Raw genomic sequence first — 22,927 nt, 5'->3', positions numbered from 1 at the left:
TTTCTTCCAAAGTGTTTTGGAGGTACTCTGGTGCATCTCCCTGAAAAGAATCAACTGTCCTTTTCCTGCTTAAAGTCAGGTTATTTCATTTAAGTGTCTAATACTTAACTAAACAGGGATTAGCAAACATTGCTAAATAGTTTCATTAGCATTGTAAATTAGGGACTTAGACTGCGCTCAGAAATCAGGTTTTGGAAAAAAGCTACAATATTCTGCAATATTTTGATCAGATAGCTTTAAAAAATTTATTTTAAAATTCTGTTCTTTCTTTGCATATTGAAGTGACCTGTTATTGAAAAACACCTGGTCAGTTGATTGCATTTGCCCACTCCTTGTCTTTTTGGTTAACACATGGCCAAAGATGAGTGTAGCTTTAATGTAATTTCAGTGATAACTGTTCATTCAAGAAATTTTTGTTTTCAGGTATTGTAGTTGTTGGCAGTATGTTGATGAGTAAAACTAATGCATTTTCTCCCCGTTTCACACAATAAATATTTATTGAGTCCCCGCTATGTCTGAGGAGCTCCGTTTAACCCTCCCAGAATACGCATTCTAGGTGCAATTGGGGTGCTCACGTTCATTTTTCTCAACAAGGTCAAGTCATTTAAAATCTGCCAAGAATTTGACCCACTATTTTCTCTGAGGTTTGGACTTCATTTGGGAATTATTATGTTCTATGCTTATCTTTCAAGATTAGGTTGCACTTCTTGGTATTCTTTTTTGAATACCAAATACTTGTTTATATGTGTTTCCCTTATTAGAGGAAGCTTAGGAGAGCATTACCTTGTGGCTTCTATATTACATCTAGGTCTAAGCTATATTGCTGCCTGGACATATTATAATATTCTGCTAAAGTCTGGCCTAACATGGTGGGATTAACATGGAATCAGCTTCTGAAGCTGTTATATTTGGAGAAATTCAAAAAACCATCATGCCAAAAATTTGGTGGGCATTTTCAATTAAAAATCTCAATGTTTTTAGATCTGTCATAAAGATTATGATTATACTAAGCAAGCAATGAGAATATAAATTACATATTAATTTGTTCTTTATTTCAATGTAAAACTTTTAAAGTGTAGAGCAGATTTTGGGGTGGTTGTTTGCTTTAGAGAATATCTAATTTACGTGCAAGTAAAATTATTCGATTTAGCAAAGTGTTATTTACACAAACTTTTTAGGAAGTCAGTTACACAAGATTGAGGTTCATCTGAGGTTGTAAAAATATATTACAGAATAGTGTAATTTCTCATTGCTGCACAAAATGTTCTACTGACATTTAGCAGGATTAACTAATATCCTAAGAAGTTGTTATAAATGAACATGAATAGATCTTTTCCATTTCCTTTCTAGTCTGAGTTTTAAAATTCTAAGAAATTTTGTATTCAGTTAACCCCTAAAAGGGAAAGAATTCATATGTACTAATGATTTTATTTCTCACATTTCTCTGTGGAAAGGTATGCTTTCAAATTAGATAAATATTCCAAGTTTTTTTCTGGATTATTTTGTCCTTATAAAAAGAAAGTTATTACTTGAGTTATAATTTCCTACCACACTGTTCCTAACCAGCTTAATGGAGGAAATATTTCTTCCTTGATGAAAAACTTTCACCAAACCTTCTACTGTTATCAGTGTCAGGAGGACAAGGCAATAAGTAAGCATAATTAGACTAGAAATATGATTAGTACTGTGGATTATGATTTTATTTATAATTGTATAATCCTACAGTCTGATTTTCACTTAAAGTTTCTGTATATACTTAAGGACGAAGAAATTAATTGGTCACCCATATACACACTACTGTATATAAAATAGATGACTAATAAAGACCTACTGTATAGCACAGGGAACTCTACTCAATACTCTGTAATGGCCTATATGGGAAAAGGATCTAAAAAAGAGTAGATATATGTATAAAAGATTCACTTTGCTGTACACCTGAAACTAACACAACATTGTAAATAAACTCTACCCCAATAAAAATTTAAAAGTCAATAAATAAATATACATTCACAGGAAGTTGCAAAGACAATACAGAGAGCTCCCACGTATCCTTCACCCACTTTTCCTTTAACGGTTATATTTTACAAAATTATAGTATGACATCAAACCAGAATTTTTATATTGGTGTGTGTGACTGTGTGTGTGTGTGTGTGTGTGTGTGTGTCATTTTATCACATGTGTAGATCTGTGTAGCCACCAGTAGAATCAAGATAGAGACCTGTTCTATCACAGATGTCAGATGCCACTCAGATCTCCCTCGTGCTGCCCGTTGCAGTCACACCTCTCCCTCCCCCTACCACCCTGACCCCTGGCAATCACTGATCTGTTCTCCATCTCTATAATTTTGTCATTTTGAGAATGTTAGATAAAAGGAATCATACACTATGTGACCTTTTGAGCTTTGCTCTTTTTCACTCAACATAATGCCCTTGAGATCTATCACAGTTGTTCAGAGTATCAATAGTCTGTTACCCTTTATTGCTGAGCAATATTCCACAGTATGGATGTACCACAGTTTCCTTACCCATCACTTAGTGGAGGACATTTTGGTTAAGGTTGGGTCTGTTACAAATAAAAATGTTAAAAAAATTTGTGTACAGATTAAAAAAATTAATTGGTCACCTAATTTGATTATACCTAAGGCCTACACAATATCTGTGTGTGTGTGTGTGTGTGTGTGTGTGTGTGTGGTGTGTATGTATGTGTATAAAAGAGAGAATGCTGTAAAGTTTGCATTCCTTTCTCAGCAATCACTGGATAATCACTGGCTCCTGATACTTTTTCCGTGTAGAGTAGAAATTCATGGTCATCTTTTCATAATGCTATAAGTAATTTTAATATACTAACTGGTAGTGACTTAGGGACTTTACTTATCTCATGTAAGATAAAACCAATGGACAACTAACTAGATGAGAATTCTGAACATCTTCCTTGTGGTTATGGGGAAATTTGCTATTTATAATACAATTATATTTCCTTCGGGAGGCATGTCTTAAATGCTGAACTCTTTGACGTATTTACTTAAGGATGATTTGGTAAAAAGTTGTTGGATGGGTTTGGAGAAAGAAATTAATCAGTTTACATATAAATTCCCTTTTCTGAATCATCTAACATAATTTAGAATGACAATCCAGTTATCTACAGTTTAATTTTCTTAGTAAGTGTATGATCATTTTCTCTGCTGGAGTTGGCTTTGTGATTTTTGAGCAGAATATTATGTTGGTATTTAGATTCAAAGTTGAAAGAAGTGTTGAAAGCTGTCGTTATTGCATTTCTACTGACTGGAGTGGGTATTCTTCTAGGTGGTAACTGTATATAGCAAATTAAAACAGACATGATGCTTACATCCTGCAAGTCTACATATCCAAATATTTTAAAATATCATTATAATTGTCTTTGGATGTTTTGCTCATGCTCTTTACCTTCTTGCTGATCTTGTTACTATTTGTATAAAAAGTTTTAATTTAAAGTATATTCCACCGATGTTTCAGGTAGAATATATCATACTCCCTTAGGTAACATGCTTTGAAAAAGTGGCCTAGTGTATTTTTCTGTGCTACTAACAGAAAATCAATAATTTATTAATAAGACTTTCAGACCCAGAGCATCATTGGGTTGGGTTCTTAACTTCCTTGCAGCATAATTATTAACTTTTCCTCCTCTCTCATTTCTCTCATCCTACTGATCACCATATCTTATCCCATCTCCTTAGAATTATGTCCTGAATCTGGTAGCTTCTTTCCATCCCCTCACGGCTCCGTTATTACTTATTGCTTGATTTGTTAGAACTGCTGCCTCTTAACTGGTTCCCCCACCATTAGTCTCCCCTCTCTAATTGACCCATTGCACAGTCTTTCTTTATAAACATAGTCTTTCTTTTAAAAAAAAAAAATTCTGCAGTTCACAACCCTTTGCTTGACATAAAAGACTCACCTCAGCATCCTCGATGGTGTACCTCAAGTTCTTTGTAAACTGAACTCACTTTGTATTGAAAATGCTATTATCTTTCAATAGCTCCATACTTGTTCCTTGTCAGGCAAGGATTCCGTGTCAGTGTAAGGTAATCTACTGATTACTGTAAATTAGATTAAGTTAGATCATTCTATTTATGGTGACAATTGTAATAATTTAGCAAGACTTACTCTAAAATTTGGCTCAAACCATCTCCAAGGTAATTCAGACAAAGGGAGTTAAGCCCTTCTATAGTAGAGACTTCTAAGGATTCACCAAACCCTGTTTTGTCTCCCTGTTGGCCCACATCAAGTCTCTTTTTCCTACCCCTCCTTACAATTAGATAAGGCTTTGTGATATATAACATTTTCATCTGTGTTCAATAAAAAAGCACTAGTTTGATCCTGGTCATTCATTCTCTTCCCTCATCTGCCAGCTGGAAGCAGAGAATCTAGCAGAGGACTCCAACCAAGGCCCTGGGGGAATGGTGGAGCTATAAGATGAAGGAAGTCTGAATCCCTGAATGATCATATAGAAGGCCATCTGTCAGCCAGGAAGATACACATTGGGTTTTTATTGTGATAAGCCACGAATTTTAAAAACTTGTAGCTGTTAGCATTAGCAACTTTACTGCACCTCACAGTTTAAAGAAAGGTGGTCTACCAGCTGCTACTACTGGAGCCACTTTGAAAGTTCACCTTGGGAGTCTCACTCTTACCTCGTGTGATCCATCACATAGGCAAGTGTGGTTCATTGTTATCAGTGCTTCTGTCAGTATGCAAGACATCCTTCATCAAGTTCGATTGTGTGATCTTGGTGGAATGTATTTAGTTTTATATAATTTGCTATTTCATTAACTGAAGATGCTATAACTACTCTTTGATTAATAATTTAAGAAACTATTTTCAAAAAAATTTGGAGACGTTATAAGAATTGATAGCCATGTGGAAATAAATCCATTGTCTCCCAGAGTGCCTGGCAGGACACGAAGTTTAGTGGTCTTATTAAGTGGTCTTGTTATTTTATATAAATATGTTATTTTTCTTGGCTATGCACTATATGAAGAGTTATTTATTATATGAACCTGTTTAATGAGCTGTTTGTGAAATACCTAAGCATGGAAATCATAGCCTTTTATGTAAATGTGGAAAATGGGATGATAGAGATCTGAGTTCAAGTTATTTTTGTCACTGTCTTGCACTTTATTCACAATGATTTTAGATGAGCCTCACATACAGAATATTAAAAAGAAACGTGGAGCCATTCTATTTGAGGCTCTTCCAGGAAGCCTACTTTGCTAATGAGTTCCATAATATATGCCAGGTGATTTCTAGTTTTTGAGTATTAATTTATTTAAAAGTAAGGAAAGGATGGATAACTGATATCCACAGGTTCAACAAAACTAGAGTAGTTGTGCTAGGTGTTAGAGAAACAAACAGAAAAGACAAGAGCTTTACTTTTAGGAAGGAGCCTACCCTCTGGTAGATTTACATTTATCATTTAAGTATAAACAAAATAGTGAATCATATTAGGTTTCGCTTTCTTATTTCATTCTTAAATGAAAGTAAAATAGCTAAAATATGGGGCAGGGGAAGAGACAGATAAATGAGTGATTTGACATATCCATGAAAAAGAAGTTAACTGTATTATTCATAATGTTTGACTATATATTGTTCGTACTTGTCCTGTCTCAAACACTACATAGAAAGGATTTAAAAAATTCTGGTCAGAGGTAAAGAAGGAAAGAATGGAGAAAAAAAGGCAGACAAAAATCCAGTTGACCCATCTCTTTTCTATAGTGTGGTTTTGTTTTCTTCCCATGTTGAGATGAGTCTTTTTAGTACATCTGGAAGTGTTGTTCAGGTTTTTATTATAAATGCCCTAGCTATTGTAGGTATTGTTAATGATTCAAGCTATATCCAAAAGTGTAGTCTGATATTTGTTCGCTCATTTCTTGGGCTTTTGGATTGAACAATGTTCTTTCATCATTTAAGGGAAAAAATTAACTTAGATGCTAATAACAAACTCTGGAACTTTGTGACTTCAGTCCATTTGTAGCTCCTGGGCAGTGCCATTTTGATTGAAGTCCAGTTCAATCAGTAATATCAATAGACTGTTTTTGGCTAAGATTATAATGGCCAGTTCTATGCCTGTTCTGGAGGAATAAAATATGATGCTCTTCTAAAATATTTTATGACACTTTTCCCCTACACTTAGTCATGCCGCTAGTAGTTTTATTTCATTTTTTCTGAAGTTGATCCCAGTCCTTGGCAGTGTTTCCTGGCAACCTTTTATGCACAATATTTGTAGAATTGTTGAGGTGGAAGGTGTCCTGTGTATGCAAACACGGAACTGGTTTTTACCATGTTCTGTTTTACTCCATGGCCTCTACAAAGGTATCATTTGTATAAGACGTTTTCCTTCAGGATGTTTTCCTGCAGCTTTGGGCCATATCCAGCTTTAATGAAGCATCCAATTTTGGATATATTACTGCTTCACAGCTACATATTTGATTCTTTGCTGTCAATATTTATGAAAGTAAATGCTAGAATAAACATCTGTGTTTCCTTATTTCTGAAGCCTTCATTCTGTTGAGCCTATTGATTTTGCGTTTATTCTACAGAAGTGTAGTTATATATTTCCCAGTCAACAGCATATTCACCATTGCTGGATTTGGAGACACAATGTGGGGGAAAATACAGCAGGTCGGCTAGATTTAATTTACTAGATTCTTTTGCATGAAGCAAATCCGTGGTATCCAGATGTATTTTCAGTTCAGAGTTCTGTTTATCATTTGCCTACCATCAGTAAATTAGCTTGACTAGCAGTCATATCTTTTTGAGGTTAAGCAGTTACTCTTTTCCTAAGCCTTTCTCCTTAACCTTTTCTACTTAACCATGGAGTTAACTGTTTACCCTATTATTATGCTATTATGAGCTAATCTGTAGGTTTTATTACCTAAACAAAATGTTTATAACTTAGACTTAAATGCTTGAATCTTATTTTCACTATAAATTGTATGTTGTTAAAATGTATTTGGATTTAGAATTCTACAAATTTTCAGTCTAGATTTAAGAAGAGATATTTACTTGTCTAGGAGACTGTTGTGCTTTCTCTGCCATATTAAGTCATTATTCTTTATTCAAATAAGAGATGAGAAAGCTGATAATTTTCAGACTCTTTTTCAGGATCAGAGGAACTATAGTCCTCATACAGATTTCATCATAAAGATCTTGTATTACATGGTAAAATTTGGTTGTCCTTTTGTAATAGTGGTAAGACCCTGATTCCATAATGTTAATAGTCAATCAGTTCTTTCTTGGTCTTGACAATTATTTGAGGACTTTTTGTTCTTTATTGACCTGTCCCATAGATACTGGGATGATGTGGACAGAGGCTGCTTACTTTTGTTCCTTCAAAAAGCAGATCCTTATTGATTTAGCTCCTTGCAAGGTGAAGGTGCTCTTCAAGGCTTCTTTCCATCTTGTTTTTTTCCAAATGACTCTCTCTTCAAGCCCCTCAGCCCATTGTTCTACCTTTTCCCCTGGTAAACTCCACCTTTCCCCGTAAGAGGAATTCCCGTTCCTTGATCCATTCCTGGTTCTTGCTGCAGGCTTCTGTAGGATTGACTTTCAAACTTTACTCTGTAATTGCCAGCTCTAGAGGAAGGGGATGGGGAAAAATTCTATTAATGTAGTGACTATGGATGCCCCATTTCAATTAGTTTCTTCACGAGGTTGGGCAGGAGCTAATTTCTCTACTAGGTTACCTAGGAAGAAAGTATACCTCTCTAAGACTAACATTAATTTTTCTCAGAGTCAACACAATAAAATATTGGAGGAATATTAAAATGTTTAAAAATATATGTATATATATATCTGGTTCTATAAGAACTTTAATAACTACATTTGGTTATCAGATATTCTGGAAATTCGTAGTCTTACAGATGTGCTGAGAGAATAACTATATGAATTTCCAATCCTTCTCTGGTCATTTCTTTCATGGAATGATGGAGAACTTACCTGAGAGATATTGAGCATTCTGCTACTCTCTTCCCCTTTGAAAGTTACTACCTGAATGGCTCACACATTCCAGGAGCCCTTATGTTAATTCCTTTCCAAGCTGTTGGTTGTTTGAAGCTTATTCTCTGGTAGATTCTTCAGGACAGACTTATGGGAACAATATTCCTTGAGTTCTCATGTATTATGTAGCAAGAATATACAAGACTATAAGAAGTTTTCATCTATGGGTTTTTATACTTGAAGGTCACTCTAGCTTCATTAAAATGTGTTCGATTTGGGCTGTATCATTTTCTCAGATACATGTATAGTCTTTCAATATGTAGTTTGAAGTTATCTTTTATTCCAGGAGAGTTTTATTATAGTTTTTAGTATTTTTTGCTTTGTTGCTTTGGTCTTCTTCAGGGACTCCTACTAAACATATATTGGACAGTCTTGCTTATGTTACATATTAATTATTGTCTCTTAAAATCTTTTTACCTCTTCTTTTTTTTTAATTCTAAAATTTGTCTTATGTTCCATTTTGTACTTTTGGTAAGGCATTAACCCACTGTGCTTCTTCTTAACTTAGTCTTCATTCCTGAAATAAGTTTTTCTTGTATTTCTAAATCTTTCCTCAGTTTGATCACCTCTCTTTTCATATCTTCCTTGTTCTCAAACACAACATTTTTCAGTTTTTCTCCTTCTGAGGTTTTTCGTTGCTTCTGTCATTTAAAGAATATTTTTAGCTTGTTTTGAACTATTAGATCACAGTTTTCCCTACTTTAAAAATCAAGGAGTTTGATCAGTAATATTGCTTGTCATACTGTGGTAAAGATATAGCCCATTCTGTAGCCTTTATTATAGTCTTTTTTGTTAGTTTTTTTTGTTTTTAATTGGGATATAATAGTGGATCTGTCTCATTTGGTTAAAAATTTTCTAAGCTCTACCGCTGCTTTAACTGGAAGTTAAGTGCTTTGAAACAAAATTTTGTTAAACATTTTGCCTTCTGGTTAAGGAATATTTGCTTTCCTTTCACTTACTGTATTAATATCCATTTTTGGTCATCTTATTTTGGTTGTTTTATAGTTGCTAATATTTTGTGGTTATTTCTTTAACATTTGAGACCATTAGTTATGTAAGATTTCAGATGTTTGGAAGCTCTATTAATCGAATTCATTGGAAGTTCATAAAGTTTATAGAATGTTCTTCTACTAATTATGACTTTGCCAGGCTTCCTTAAAGAAATACCATTTTCCACCAGAAAAAAAATGAACTTAAAAATCTTTAGCATCTCAGCTGCCATATATGTAATTTCTTTATAGATATATTCCAGATGTCAGAACTCCATCTTAATTTGTTGTGTATTCCTCCAGTGCTTGTCACCAGCCTTCATGGCCATCTTGGTGAAGTTTTCTTTTACAACCTTGATACAAGAAGATACTCTCTTGGGTTTACTTTGAAAACAGGCTGAAGGCCTTCCTCCAAATGTTGTATCTCAATTTATGTATCATTTGACACAAATTTGAGTGAGCTATAACCTAGAGAAGAATCATTCCTAAATGGCTGCTTGACTACATTTTTTTGTTTGCTTTTCTTGACAGACCTCAGGTTCCAGGCTGTGTCAGGCCTCATTTGGTGAGAAGCATGTTTGTTTCTCTTGTCAGCTTCTTGACTGGTTCCTTTCCAGATTTCTGCAGGGCAGCCATATGGTCATTTCGGCATGTTTTCTAGATTGCTTCTATGGCAGGATTCCAGGTCTTGATTAGTGTTTCAGAATCTGCTCACACTGAGAGGGCTTTAGCTTTTGCTCTTCAGTTTTATTTCAGATGCATATTCAGATCTGGTGTCCTTCCTGTCTCATCTGAAGTTCATTTGATTTTGATGATTTTATTTTATGTGGCCCATGTAGTTGGCTAACTTTTTATCTTCTTATATTTTAAGCAAGAAAGGCCCATAAAGGCCGTTGGTGAGGTGCCTAGACTGTGCTGATTTTGGAAAACTGAATGTAACAATAATTCTATTAGATGATCAGTATTAATGTGCATTAGATTGGCTAGAGATGTATACCAGTCTCCTCCTTTCTACTTTTTTTATTCTTAGTTACGTAGTTCTTTAAATTTGTTTTTTTCCTGGTGGTGGGGGAGGGATTTACTTTGAAAATTTCTCTCTGTAACCGTGAGGCAAGGAGAAAATTACTCATAATGTTGGTAGTGATGTTTAAGAAAAAATTGTTCATGACACTTATAAAGATTAGTAAAGCAGACTTTATTCAGGGAGACTATCACGATAGTTGTAGGGACCACTGCAATGTGGTTTTGCAGTGGAGGAGAGAGATTGGGCTCAAACTTGGAATACAACTAGGAGAACTGGGGATGTATAGCCAAGTAGAAGGGTGGGGTAAAAATTACTAAGAGGAAAGAAACATCAAAATAAGGGGGATTCTGGCTACACAGACCTAAACAGGATTGTTGATGAAGGCAGGCCAGGTGGTCAGATATTACATGGGGGATGGTAGAGATGAGGAACCTAATCAGATATCCAGCGTGATCAATATTGAGGGTGGGGGATTCTGGTTAAACTGACATAGTAGGTTTCTTGCTAAAATTGGACAATGCAGAGATGAACACAGAAGCCCAAAAGTTAAGGTCTAATTGGAGAGAGTTCAGAGGAGCCTGACTAAAGTTTGGTCAAGGAGAGACTCTTCAACAGTGATAATAAATGTAAAACTATAACTTTCAAGGAAGTAACTCTCAATACAGAAATACTGAAGCAAATCTCTATGAACAAAACAGACCTTTAGGAGCTTCCCTGGTGGCACAGTGGTTAAGAATCCGCCTGCCAATGCAGGGGACACGGGTTCGAGCCCTGGCCCGGGAAGATCCCACATGCTGTGGAGCAACTAAGCCCGTGCACCACAACTACTGAGCCTGCGCTCTAGAGCCCGCGAGCCACAACTACTGAAGCCCGCGCGCCTGGAGCCCGTGCTCCTCAACAAGAGAAGACACTGCAGTGAGAAGCCCGTGCACTGCAATGAAGAGTAGCCGCCGCTCACCGCAACCAGAGAAAGCCCGCACACAGCAACAAAGACCCAACACAGCCAGAATAAAAATAAAAAATAAATAGATTTATAAAAATACAAAACAAAACAGACCTTTAGTTAAGTTCATGCTTAACCTCAGTGAATCAATAGCAAGATATTCTCTACCCGTATTTACTTTTGGTTATTTTTGATCACTAAATTAGGAACTATATAATTTCAGGTTTTTTTGAAGTTGAAGAAAAGCAACTTAATGCCTTATATTCAGTCTCTGCTTCATGAATTTGTTATTTTGATTTCAGTGATAAGGATTGAAATTATCATATGAAGGAGCAAATTCAGACAACATGAAACATTTTCTCTTAAAAGATAAAGGTTTTAAATAAACAGGCTATAAAATACTGTAATATGTGGAGACTCAGGCTTAAATTCTTTAATCAAATTAATTATTAAAATCTAAATTTTACTCTGCTTATATATTTTATTTAATTTTTCTTTGACACTTTGATTTTATAAAAAGGAACGTACTTAATGTATTTTTTCAGAATTTCTTGTATTTTTTAGGAAGCAAATTTTATTGTAGTTAACTTGTGTGTGCAAAATGCCCTGTTTGGGTGGGAGGGAATCTTTCGAAAGAAGCTGTATTGAACTTTTTGTCTGTTATCTCATCTTTCTAAGAAAGCATTCCTAAGCATTCTGTCTAGAGTGCTTTGTATTTAGGTTTGAAGGTTCTTATTGTCATGGCTGGCACTCAGTTTCGAAAGTGACCTTTTTGAAGGAGATGACTAGAAGTTTAAGTTTACTAGATTCTAGAAGGTTAGCTGCTAAGTGCAGATTTCGAAGAATTGTTTGACTTTTTTGCAGCAGGATATTTTCTTGGATTTATATTCAAACTTTCAGTGCCTCTAAATGGAGTAGATTATAATCAACAAAATGATTTTATTTGTGAGCACCTGCAACTCTAAAGGATCTAGTCCCAATCCTTTAGACATAGGTTCTGAAGCTTGTAGTACCAGTAGATTCACTTGAGATACGTATTTAAAATTCACATTGTTTGGTCCCACTAGCAGAGAGTCTCACATTGTTGATGAGAAATTGGGCCCGGTATTGAGCATATTTAACAAATGTCTAACACTTTGAGAAACATTGCTTTAGGACCTCAGTGGTTCCCAAGGCTGATGATGCATCTGAATCAATTTGGTCTGGTTTAAGAAATATGTTCAGGGCTTCCCTGGTGGCGCAGTGGTTGGGAATCCGCCTGCCAGTGCAGGGGACACGGGTTCGAGCCCTGATCCAGGAGGATCCCACATGACGTGGAGCAACTAGTCCCGCACGCCACAACTGCTGAGCCTGTGCTCTAGAGCCCGCGAGCCACAACTCCTGAAGCCCGTGCGCCTAGAGCCCCGTGCTCCCGAACAAGAGAAGCTACCGCAATGAGAAGCCGGCGCACTGCAACAAAGAGTATCCCCCGCTCTCTCCAGCTAGAGAAAGCCCGCGTGCAACAACGAAGACCCAATGCAGCCAAAAATAAATAAATTAATTTTTTAACAAAAGAGAGAAAAGAAAAATTAAAAAAAAATATGTTGATACCTGGTTCTACCCTATAGCTACTAAATTAGAATCTCTAGGAGTGTGGCCCAGTAACGTGCATGTTTACCAAGCTGCCTGGTGATGCTTATACAGAGAGCCACATCTCAGGATCCCATCTTTGAGATCCATTGCTTAGCTCTACCTATGCCTGAGGGCCTTGAGCCTTTTTGTTCTAGGATCTCCCAAGATCTAATTTCTGGGTGATACACTGTATTAGAAAGCTTTTGCCATTACTTCTCAGACATGCCCAGATGTTGACACTGTACTGACTAAAAAGTATTGCCTTTTTTTTTTTTTAACCATTCTTTAACATTTTTCTAATCAATACTAGGTGATTTAAGGCATACACACACACGTACACATTATGGGATTTAATGGCTGCTTCTTTTTGAACATAATTGTTAAAACATAAAAAGATTTTACACACTTTAGGAACTTAAATTCAAGACAAAATATTATATATATGTGTTTTGATACTACTGACTAACTTTGTTAATGTGATATTTTTATGTAAAACTAGTTATTTAATGTGAGTTCTATGTAGAAAGGTCTGGAAAAATTGGTATTTGTTACTTAGTTATCTTAAGCATTTTGCTGAATTGTATGGCTTGAGGATTCTTTAGAGTTGTAATAAATGTATGGCTTGAGGATTCTTCAGAGTGGTAATCAACTTTGAATAAAGTAAGAAGCAGTTTATTCTTGGTGGTGGTGTTACAATGGCTAAGTTTCATGCAGTTATAGTCTTTACACAGTAGTTGAAGGAATAATAGCTCTTTTTCAAAAGGTTTAAATGCTTTCTTAAGTTTAGATGTGCTTTGCTTGTATAATCAGTGTTTAATGGAGAGCTTTGGCTAATAATCTTTCTTGAGAGCTAAACACAGAGAATCAACAATTTTTATTTTTTAGTTACTTATGCACACTGAACCTATGAAAAAGGTTGGAGTGTGTTAAAGTCCAAGAAAAGAATGTGAGCACTTTTTATTACGTGTGTTAGTTTACATTCTGTGTGGCTACATTATGTCACTCAAAAATATTGCATCCTCTTTACCACCTGTTAAGGTTGGTTTAGAAGGCGTAGTGGCTTGTTTCATATTTCTCTGTAGCTAAAGTTCTTAAAGTTTCTAATAATAACTTTTTTTTAATTTGCAGAAATTCCACTTAACTTTGTTAATTTTCTCCTTCAGATGAGCTTCTTAATCCATCAGATTTCCAAACTCACTAACCAGTCAATCTTCAGTCACTGCTACTAAAGTAAAAATTGTTGGGAACAATTAGTTTAACATCATCTTACAGTGCTCTGGCAGTTAGATATTAAGCAGTTTTGCCTATTTAGAGTAATGCCTTGTATGCTATTCAGATGCAGAGTTATCTAATACAGCTCCTTGTTTTTAAACCTATTATACTATTATCACTTTAAAGTTAAATTTCCAATTGGCTGTTAGAAAGCAATAATTATTTTGTATAGTCCTCAGTAGGAACCCCAGAGGAACCGCAGGCCTACCACTGCTCCCTCATCAGGGAGGGGAATTGGAGGGGGAAAGTACAACCTGTAGATGGATATAATGAGCAAGTCTTTTTGCAGAATGCTACATGAGGAGTCATTTTCTGGTCCTAACAATGATGCTAGTACTGGAAATAGATGTGATTTTTTTCTAACCATCATATTTTATTGCTGAATTTAGTTATTCTCTATTTTATCCTCAAATATTTAAGTAGGCGATGTTAGCAACAGGATTATAAGTGGCATGGTAAGAGCCTTACTACTTGAAAGTTTCCCTTGATGTAGTTGGAGTACATCATTCTAGCTATCTGCTGCCTCATTTATTTTTTGCATTGTTTGCTTCCTGTCCTTCATTGGTGTGCATGTGCCATAATATACCACTTTATATTATAGTTTAATTATACATATTGTATCTCCCTCAACCAGAATGTAAATTCCTTGAGGAGAGTCTGAAACTGATTTTGTAATTCTTCTTGGTACACGGAACAGTGCTTTTCATATATAGTAGTAGACATTCAGCAAGTTTTATTTAGTGGTAGTGGTTACCTGGTTTCACTACATATGAAATTACTATTTTCCTGATGCCTGTTTAGCTTAAGTAATGATGATAAGTATTTATTTAATTGATTTTCTTTCATACTTTAGAGTATTTATCTTAGCAATTTTATTGCTACTATTAATTTTTTATTCAATGGTTTATTAAATGTTTTTATTTAAGCTCTTGTAAATTCAAAGATTGTTTGAGTATTTTAGGTATTTTATTCTTTTTGTTGCAATGATCAGTGGGATTGTTTCCTTAATTTCTCTTTCTGATTTTTCGTTCTTAGTGTATAGGAATGCAAGAGATTTCTGTGCATTGATTTTGTATCCTGCAGCCTTACCAAATTCATTGATTAGTTCTAGTAGTTTCCTGGTGGCATCTTTAGGGTTTTCTATGTATAGTATCATGTCATCTGCAAACAGTGACAGTTTTACTTCTTCTTTTCCCATTTGTTTTCCTTTTATTTCTTTCTTCTCTGATTGCCGTGGCTAGGACTTCCAAAACTATGTTGAGTAAGAGTGGCGAGAGTGGACATCCTTGTCTTGTTCCTGATCTTAGAGGAAATGCTTTCAGTTTGTCACCACTGAGAATGATGTTTGCTGTGGGTTTGTCATATATGGCCTTTATTATGTTGAGGTAGGTTCCCTTTATGCCCACTTTCTGGAGAGTTTTTATCATAAATGGGTGTTGAATTTTGTCAAAAGAGTCTTCTGCATCTATTGAGATGATCATATGGTTTCTATTCTTCAAATTGTTAATATGGTGTATCACATTGATTTGCGTTTATTGAAGAATCCTTGCATCCCTGGGATAAATCCCACTTTATCATAGTGTATGATCCTTTTAATGTGTTGTTGGGTTCTGTTGGTTAGTATTTTGTTGGGGATTTTTGCGTCTATGTTCATCAGTGGTATTGGTCTATAATTTTCTTTTTTTGTGATATCTTTTTCTGGTTTTGGTATCAGGGTGATGGTGGCCTCGTAGAATGAGTTTTGGAGTGTTCCTCCCTCCACCGTTTTTTGGAAGAGTTTGAGGAGGAGAGGTGTTAACTCTTCTCTAAATGTTTGATAGAATTCACCTGTGAAGCCATCTGGTCCTGGATGTTTGTTTGTTGGAAGATTTTTAATTACAGTTTCAATTTCATTACCTGTGATTGGTCTGTTTATATTTTCTAATTCTTCCTGGTTCAATCTTGGAAGGTTGTACTTTTCCAAGAATTTGTCCATTTCTTTCAGGTTGTCCATTTTATTGGCATATAGTTGCTTGTAGTAGTCTCTTATGATCTTTTGTATTTTTGCAGTGTCAGTTGTAATCTCTCCTTTTTCAATTCTAATTTTATTGATTTGAGTACTCGCCCTCCTTTTCTTGATGAGACTTGCTAAAGGATTACCAATTTTGTTTATCTTCTTAAAGCAACAGCCTTTAGTTTTATTGATCTTTGCTTTTGTTTGGTTTGTTTCCATTTCACTTATTTCTGCTCGGATCTTTATGATTTCTTTCCTCCTACTAATTTTGGGTTTTCTTTGTTCTTCTTTTTCTAGTTGCTTTAGGTGTAAGGTTAGAATGTTTATTTGAGATTTTTCTTGCGGTGAGCTTGAATTGCTATGAACTTCCCTCTTATAACTGCTTTTGCTGCATCCCATAGGTTTTGGATCGTCATGTTTTTGTTGTCAATTGTTTCTAGGTATTTTTTGATTCCCTCTTTGATTTCTTCAATGATCTCTTGGTTATTCAGCAGCACACTGTTTAGCCTCCATGTATTTGTGTTTTCTTTACTGTTTTTTTCCTGTAATAGATCTCTAATCTCACAGTGTTGTGGTCGGAAATGATGCTTGATACAATTTCAATTTTCTTAAATTTTCCAAGGTTTGATTTGTCACCCCAAATGTGATCTATTCTGGAGAACGTGCCGTGTGCATTTGAGAAGAAAGTGTATTCTTCTGCTTTGGGGTGGAATGTCCCAACAATATCAATTAAGTCTGTCTGGTCTCTTGTGTCATTTAAAGCTTCTGTTTCCTTATTTATTTTCCGTCTGGATCATCTATTGGTGTCAGTGGGGTGTTAAAGTCCCCTATTATTGTGTTACTGTCGATTTTTCCTTTTAAAGCCATTTGCATTTGCCTTATATATTGAGGTGCTCCTATGTTGGGTGCATAAATATTTACAATTGTTTTGTTTTCTTCTTGGATTGATCCATTGATCATTATGTAGTGTCCTTTCTTGTCTCTTGTAACAGTCTTTATTTTAAAGTCTATTTTATCTGATATGAGTGTTGCTGCTCCAGCTTTCTTGTGATTTCCATTTGCATGGAATATCTTTTTCCATCCCCTCACTTTCAGTCTGTATGTGTCCCTAGGTGTGAAGTGGGTTTCTTGTAGACAGCATATAGACAGGCTTGTTTTTGTATCCATTCAGCCAGTCTGTGTCTTTTGGTTGGAGCATTTAATCCATTTACATTCAAGGTGATTCTCGATATGTATGTTCCTATTACCATTTTCTTAATTGATTTGGGTTTGTCTTTGTGGGTCTTTTTATTCTCTTGTGTTTCCCACTTAGAGAAGTTCCTTTAGCATTTGTTGTAAAGCTAGTTTGGTGGTGCTGAATTCTCTTAGCTTTTGCTTGTCTGTAAAGCTTTTGATTTCTCCATTGAATATGAATGAGATCCTTGCTGGGTAGAGTACTCTTGGTTGTAGGATTTTTCCCCTTCATCACTTTAAATATGTCCTGCCACTCCCTTCTGGCTTGCAGAGTTTCTGCTGAAAGATCAGCTGTTAACCTTATGTGGATTCCCTTTTATGTTATTTGTTGCCTTTCCCTTGCTGCTTTTAATATTTTTTCTTTGTATTTAATTTTTGATAGTTTGATTAATATGTGTCTTGGCATGTTGCTCTTTGGGTTTATTCTGTATGGGGCTCTCTGTGCTTCCTGGACTTGATTGACTATTTCCTTTCCCATGTTAGGGAAGTGTTCAACTATAATCTCTTCAAATATTTTCTCAAACCCTTTCTTTTTCTCTTCTTCTCCTGGGACCCCTATAATTCGAATTTTGGTGCGTTTACTATTGTCCCAGGAGTCTCTGAGACTGTCCTCAATTCTTTCATTCTTTTTTCTTTATTCTGCTCCCTGGCAGTTATTTCCACCATTTTATCTTCCAGCTCACTTATCCGTTCTTCTGCCTTAGTTCTTCTGCTATTGATTTCTTCTAGAGTATTTTTAATTTCAGTTATTGTATTGTTCATCACTGTTTGTTTGCTCTTTAGTTCTTCTAGATCCTTGTTAAATGTTTCTTTTATTTTCTCCATTCTGTTTCCGAGATTTTGGATCGTCTTTACTATCATTACTCTGAATTCTTTTTCAGGTAGGTTGCCTATTTCACCTTCATTTATTTGGTCTTGTAGGTTTTTACCTTGCTTCTTCATTTGTAACATATTTTTTGTCATTTTATTTTTTTTTTTCTGATGGTTGGGGCTGTATTCCTGTCTTACTGATTATTTGGCCTGAGGCATCCAGCACTGGAGTTTGCAGGCAGTTAGATAAATCCGGGTCTTGGTGCTGAGATGAGGACCTCTGGGAGGCCTCACTCCTATTTATATTCCCTGGGGTCTGAGGTTCTCTGTTAGTCCAGCGGTTTGGACTCGGAGCTGCCACCACAGGAGCTCGGGCCCAACCTGTGGCCTGGGAACCAGATCCCGTAAGGCATGTGGCATGGCAAAAAAAAAAGAAGAAGAAGAAGAAAAGGAGCAATACAATAACAAAGAATAAAAAACAAAATAAAATTAGAAAGATCAAAAATATATTAGGAAAAATAATAATATAATTGAAACAACTGCAACAAGGTAAAATAAAACTGTAACAGAAAAAAGAAAAAGAAAAAAGGGGGGTGGGGGAACAAGCCAAAAAGGAGCAGAACAATAACAAAGCATAAAGAATAAAATAAAATTAGAAAAATAAAAGATTTATTAGAAAAAATAAACATATAAATGAATGAAGAACAATTAATCAACAAGGTAAAACAGAACCCCAATCTAAAAGAGGAAAAAAGGAAAAAAAAAAAAGCCTTAGCTATGGGGGGCGGAGTTTAGGCAGGGTTGGAACTTAGACATTGGTGGGGGTTATGGTGGGGCAGGGCCTAGGCTTAGGACCCATGCAGCCAGAAAAGGTCTTGGGGGCGTGGCCTGGGCGGGTGATGTTCAAGTGTCGGGCAGGGCCTCTACTTAGGACCTACAGAAGGGGAGAGGCAGCACGTCCAAAGGAGGGCCTTCAGAGTGTGGAGTTCTGGGGTTTGGAGGCAAAGCCGTGGGTGAGGGTGTGTGGGTGCGGTTTAGGCCCAGCCCATTGGAGGGGTTCTCTGAGTGTAGAGGTAGGGCCCTGGGTGGGGGTGTAAGGATGGGGCTTGGTCTCTGCGCAGCAGGAGGGAGGCTCTGAGGGCAGAGAATTAGGCCCAGGAGCCCAACAGGCTCTCTGGTGCCTAAGTGGACAGGGAGAGCACTGGCCGCATTCCCTTCCATTCCTTCACGCCCCCACTCCCCATCTCTCCCGGGGTCTCCCCAGTCCCCGCTGGACCCCTAACCGTGGGTGTGTCCTGCTGGGTGTAGGAACTCCTCCCCTCCCCCAGCCACCCCTCAGGGGTTTGAGTCCAGTAGGTCTGGCCTTTACTTTTGCTTTCCCTTCCCTCCCTCCCACTCCCTCAGGACCCATGCAGCTGGAGGGAACATTCATGGGCAGAGGATCAGGACCGGGATCTCAGCAGGCTCCCGGGGGCCCAAGTGGGCAGGGGAGACCTGGCCATGCTCCCTTTTGATCCTCTGCCCTCCCAGTGGTCCCCCAATTTCCCCCTTTGGGGGTGGGATCCCTTCCCCTCCTCCAGCCACCCCTCAGGGGCGCCAGTCCCATCCCACCTCCACTTCTCCCCCTCTCACTCCCCCCATGCCCCACATCCTACTTGGTCACTGGGGGTTTCTCCCCTCTCCTTAGGTGTCTGTGGTCCCTCACTGGTGCCTGGTAGGTGCCCTAGTTGTGTGGAGACGTGAATTCCATGTGCTCCTAGTCCGCCATCTTGACTCTTCCCCCCAGTCTTAAACTTATGAATTATTTCTGGAATTTTCCATTTAATATTTTCAGACCATGGTTGACTGTGGAAAGTGAAAGTGAGGATAAGAGGGGACTACTATAATGCAAAACCAGTGTTGATTTTTATTGTTGCACTAAATTGTAAAACCTGAATTGGTAGGCAATAATACCGCAAATTAAATAAAAAAAAATTTGGGAGAATCAAGGCTTAGATGTTGAGGCAATTAAAGTCTAACTCATTGCCATGATAGTTTGGATAATAGGAATAAGTCGTCTTATTTAATAACTTATTTAATAAGTTAAAGTAGAATCGCACTGCTTATGATGAATCTGTTGGTAAAAAAGGCCCTACTGATATTTGGTTAAGTGGGGTTATTATGGCTAATCATATCTTGGAAGAGTACTATCCTTGCCAATTTTTAAACTTATTTTGAATTTTAACCCTTCAAATAATTTACGTGGAAATTACTAACAACTACATATCTTTGAAATTTTCCTTATGTGAGCAATGGTGAGAGTCTTGTGTGTGTGTGTGTGTGTGTGGTGTTGTTGTTGTTTTAAACATCTTTATTGAAGAACAATTGCTTTACAATGGTGTGCTAGCTTCTGCCCTATAACAAAGTGAATCAGTTATACATATACATATGTTCCCATATCTCTTCCCTCTTGCATCTCCGTCCCTCCCACCCTCCCCATCCCACCCCTCTAGGTGGTCATGAAGCACCGAGCTGATCTCCCTGTGCCATGCGGCTGCTTCCCACTAGCTATCCATTTTACATTTGGTAGTGTATATATGTCCATGACACTCTCTCACCCTGTCACATCCCACCCCTCCCCCTTCCCATATCCTCAAGTCCATTCTTCAGTAGGTCTGTGTCTTTATTCCCATCTTGCCACTAGGTTCTTCATGGCCTTTTTTTTTTTCCCTTAGATTCCATATATATGTGTTAGCATACTGTATTTGTTTTTCTCTTTCTGACTTACTTCACTCTGTATGACAGACTCTAACTCCATCCACCTCATTACAAGTACCTCCATTTCATTTCTTTTTATGGCTGAGTAATATTCCATTGTATATATGTGCTACATCTTCTTTATCCATTCATCCGATGATGGACACTTAGGTTGCTTCCATGTCCTGGCTATTGTAAATAGAGCTGCAATGAACATTTTGGTACATGACTCTTTTTGAATTATGGTTTCCTCAGGGTATATGCCCAGTAGTGGGATTGCTGGGTTGTATGGTAGTTCTATTTTTAGTTTTTTAAGGAACCTCCATACTGTTCTCCATAGTGGCTGTATCAATTTACATTCCCACCAACAGTGCAAGAGGGTTCCCTTTCCTCCACACCCTCTCCAGCATTTATTGTTTGTAGATTTTTTGATGATGGCCATTCTGACCGGTGTGAGATGATATCTCATTGTAGTTTTGATTTGCATTTCTCTAATGATTAATGATGTTGAGTATTCTTTCATGTGTCTGTTGGCAATCTGTATATCTTTTTTGGAGAAATGTCTATTTAGGTCTTCTGCCCATTTTTGGATTGGGTTGTTCGTGTTTTTGTTATTGAGCTGCATGAGCTGCTTGTAAATCTTGGAGATTAATCCTTTGTCATTTGCTTCATTTGTAAATATTTTCTCCCATTCTGATGGTTGTCTTTTGGTCTTGTTTATGGTTTCCTTTGCTGTGCAAAAGCTTTTAAGTTTCATTAGGTCCCATTTGTTTATTTGTGTTTTTATTTCCATTTCTCTAGGAGCTGGGTCAAAAAGAATCTTGCTGTGATTTATGTCATAGAGTGTTCTGCCTATGTTTTCCTCTACGGGTTTGATAGTGTCTGGCCTTACACTTAGGTCTTTAATCCATTTTGAATTTATTTTTGTGTATGGTGTCAGGGAGTGTTCTAATTTCATAATTGTACATATATCTGTCCAATTTTCCCAGCACCACTTTTTTTTTTTTAATTTTATTTATTTATTTATTTATTTATGGCTGTGTTGGGTCTTCGTTTCTGTGCGAGGGCTTTCTCCAGTTGCGGCAAGCGGGGGCCACTCTTCATTGCGGTACGCGGGCCTCTCACTATCGCGGCCTCTCTTGTTGCGGATCACAGGCTCCAGACGCGCAGGCTCAGTAATTGTGGCTCACGGGCCTAGTTGCTCCGCGGCATGTGGGATCATCCCAGACCAGGGCTCGAACCCGTGTCCCCTGCATTGGCAGGCAGATTCTCAACCACTGCGCCACCAGGGAAGCCCCCCAGCACCACTTATTGAAGAGACTGTCTTTTCTCCACTGTATATGCTTGCCTCCTTTATCAAAGATAAGGTGACCATATGTGCGTGGGTTTATCTCTGGGCTTTCTATCCTGTTCCATTGATCTATATTTCTATTTTTGTGCCAGTACCAAACTGTCTTGATTACTGTAGCTTTGTAATATAGTCTGAAGTCAGGGAGCCTGATTCCTCCAGCTCCATTTTTCGTTCTCAAGATTGCTTTGGCTATTCGGGGTCTTTTGTGTTTCCATACAAATTGTGAAATTTTTTGTTCTAGTTCTGTGAAAAATGCCAGTGGTAGTTTGATAGGGATTGCATTGAATCTGTAGATTGCTTTGGGTAGTAGAGTCATTTTCACAATGTTGATTCTTCCAATCCAAGAACATGGTATATCTCTCCATCTATTTGTATCATCTTTAATTTCTTTCATCAGTGTCTTATAATTTTCTGCATACAGGTCTTTTGTCTCCTTAGGTAGGTTTATTCCTAGATATTTTATTCTTTTTGTTGCAATGGTAAACGGGAGTGTTTTCTTAATTTCACTTTCAGATTTTTCGTCATTAGTGTATAGAAATGCAAGAGATTTCTGTGCATTAATTTTGTATCCTGCAACTTTACCAAATTCATTGATTAGCTCTAGTAGTTTTCTGGTGGCATCTTTAGGATTCTCTATGTATAGTATCATGTCATCTGCAAACAGTGACAGCTTTACTTCTTCTTTTCGTATTTGGATTCCTTTTATTTCTTTTTCTTCTCTGATTGCTGTGGCTAACACTTCCAAAACTATGTTGAATAATAGTGGTGAGAGTGAGCAACCTTATCTTGTTCCTGATCTTAGTGGAAATGGTTTCAGTTTTTCACCATTGAGGACAATGTTGGCTGTGGGTTTGTCATATATAGCCTTTATTACGTTGAGGAAAGTTCCCTCTATGCCTACTTTCTGCAGGGCTTTTATCATAAATGGGTGT

The 22,927-nt window shown here is 37.0% G+C and overlaps 1 protein-coding gene across 17 annotated transcripts in view; it reads left to right on the top strand.

Annotated features, from left to right (window-relative positions):
- The window catches only part of LOC309653630 (glucocorticoid-induced transcript 1 protein-like), a 115,539-nt gene that overhangs the window by 34,805 nt on the left and 57,807 nt on the right, over positions 1-22,927 (top strand). For 2 of the 17 annotated variants that reach the window (XR_014259298.1, XR_014259299.1), the window contains exon 2: positions 4,388-5,388. The exons of the other annotated variants lie outside the window; for them this stretch is intronic. The gene's annotated coding sequence lies outside the window, so the exon portion shown is untranslated. Of the gene's footprint in view, positions 1-4,387; positions 5,389-22,927 lie in introns of those variants that run through there. 17 annotated transcript variants of the gene reach the window in all.

This window comes from Balaenoptera physalus, assembly GCF_965194825.1.
Source record: "Balaenoptera physalus genome assembly, contig: HAP1_SCAFFOLD_717, whole genome shotgun sequence".
NCBI classification, from domain to species: Eukaryota; Metazoa; Chordata; class Mammalia; order Artiodactyla; family Balaenopteridae; genus Balaenoptera; species Balaenoptera physalus.
This window is presented reverse-complemented; position numbering and strand designations above follow the sequence as displayed.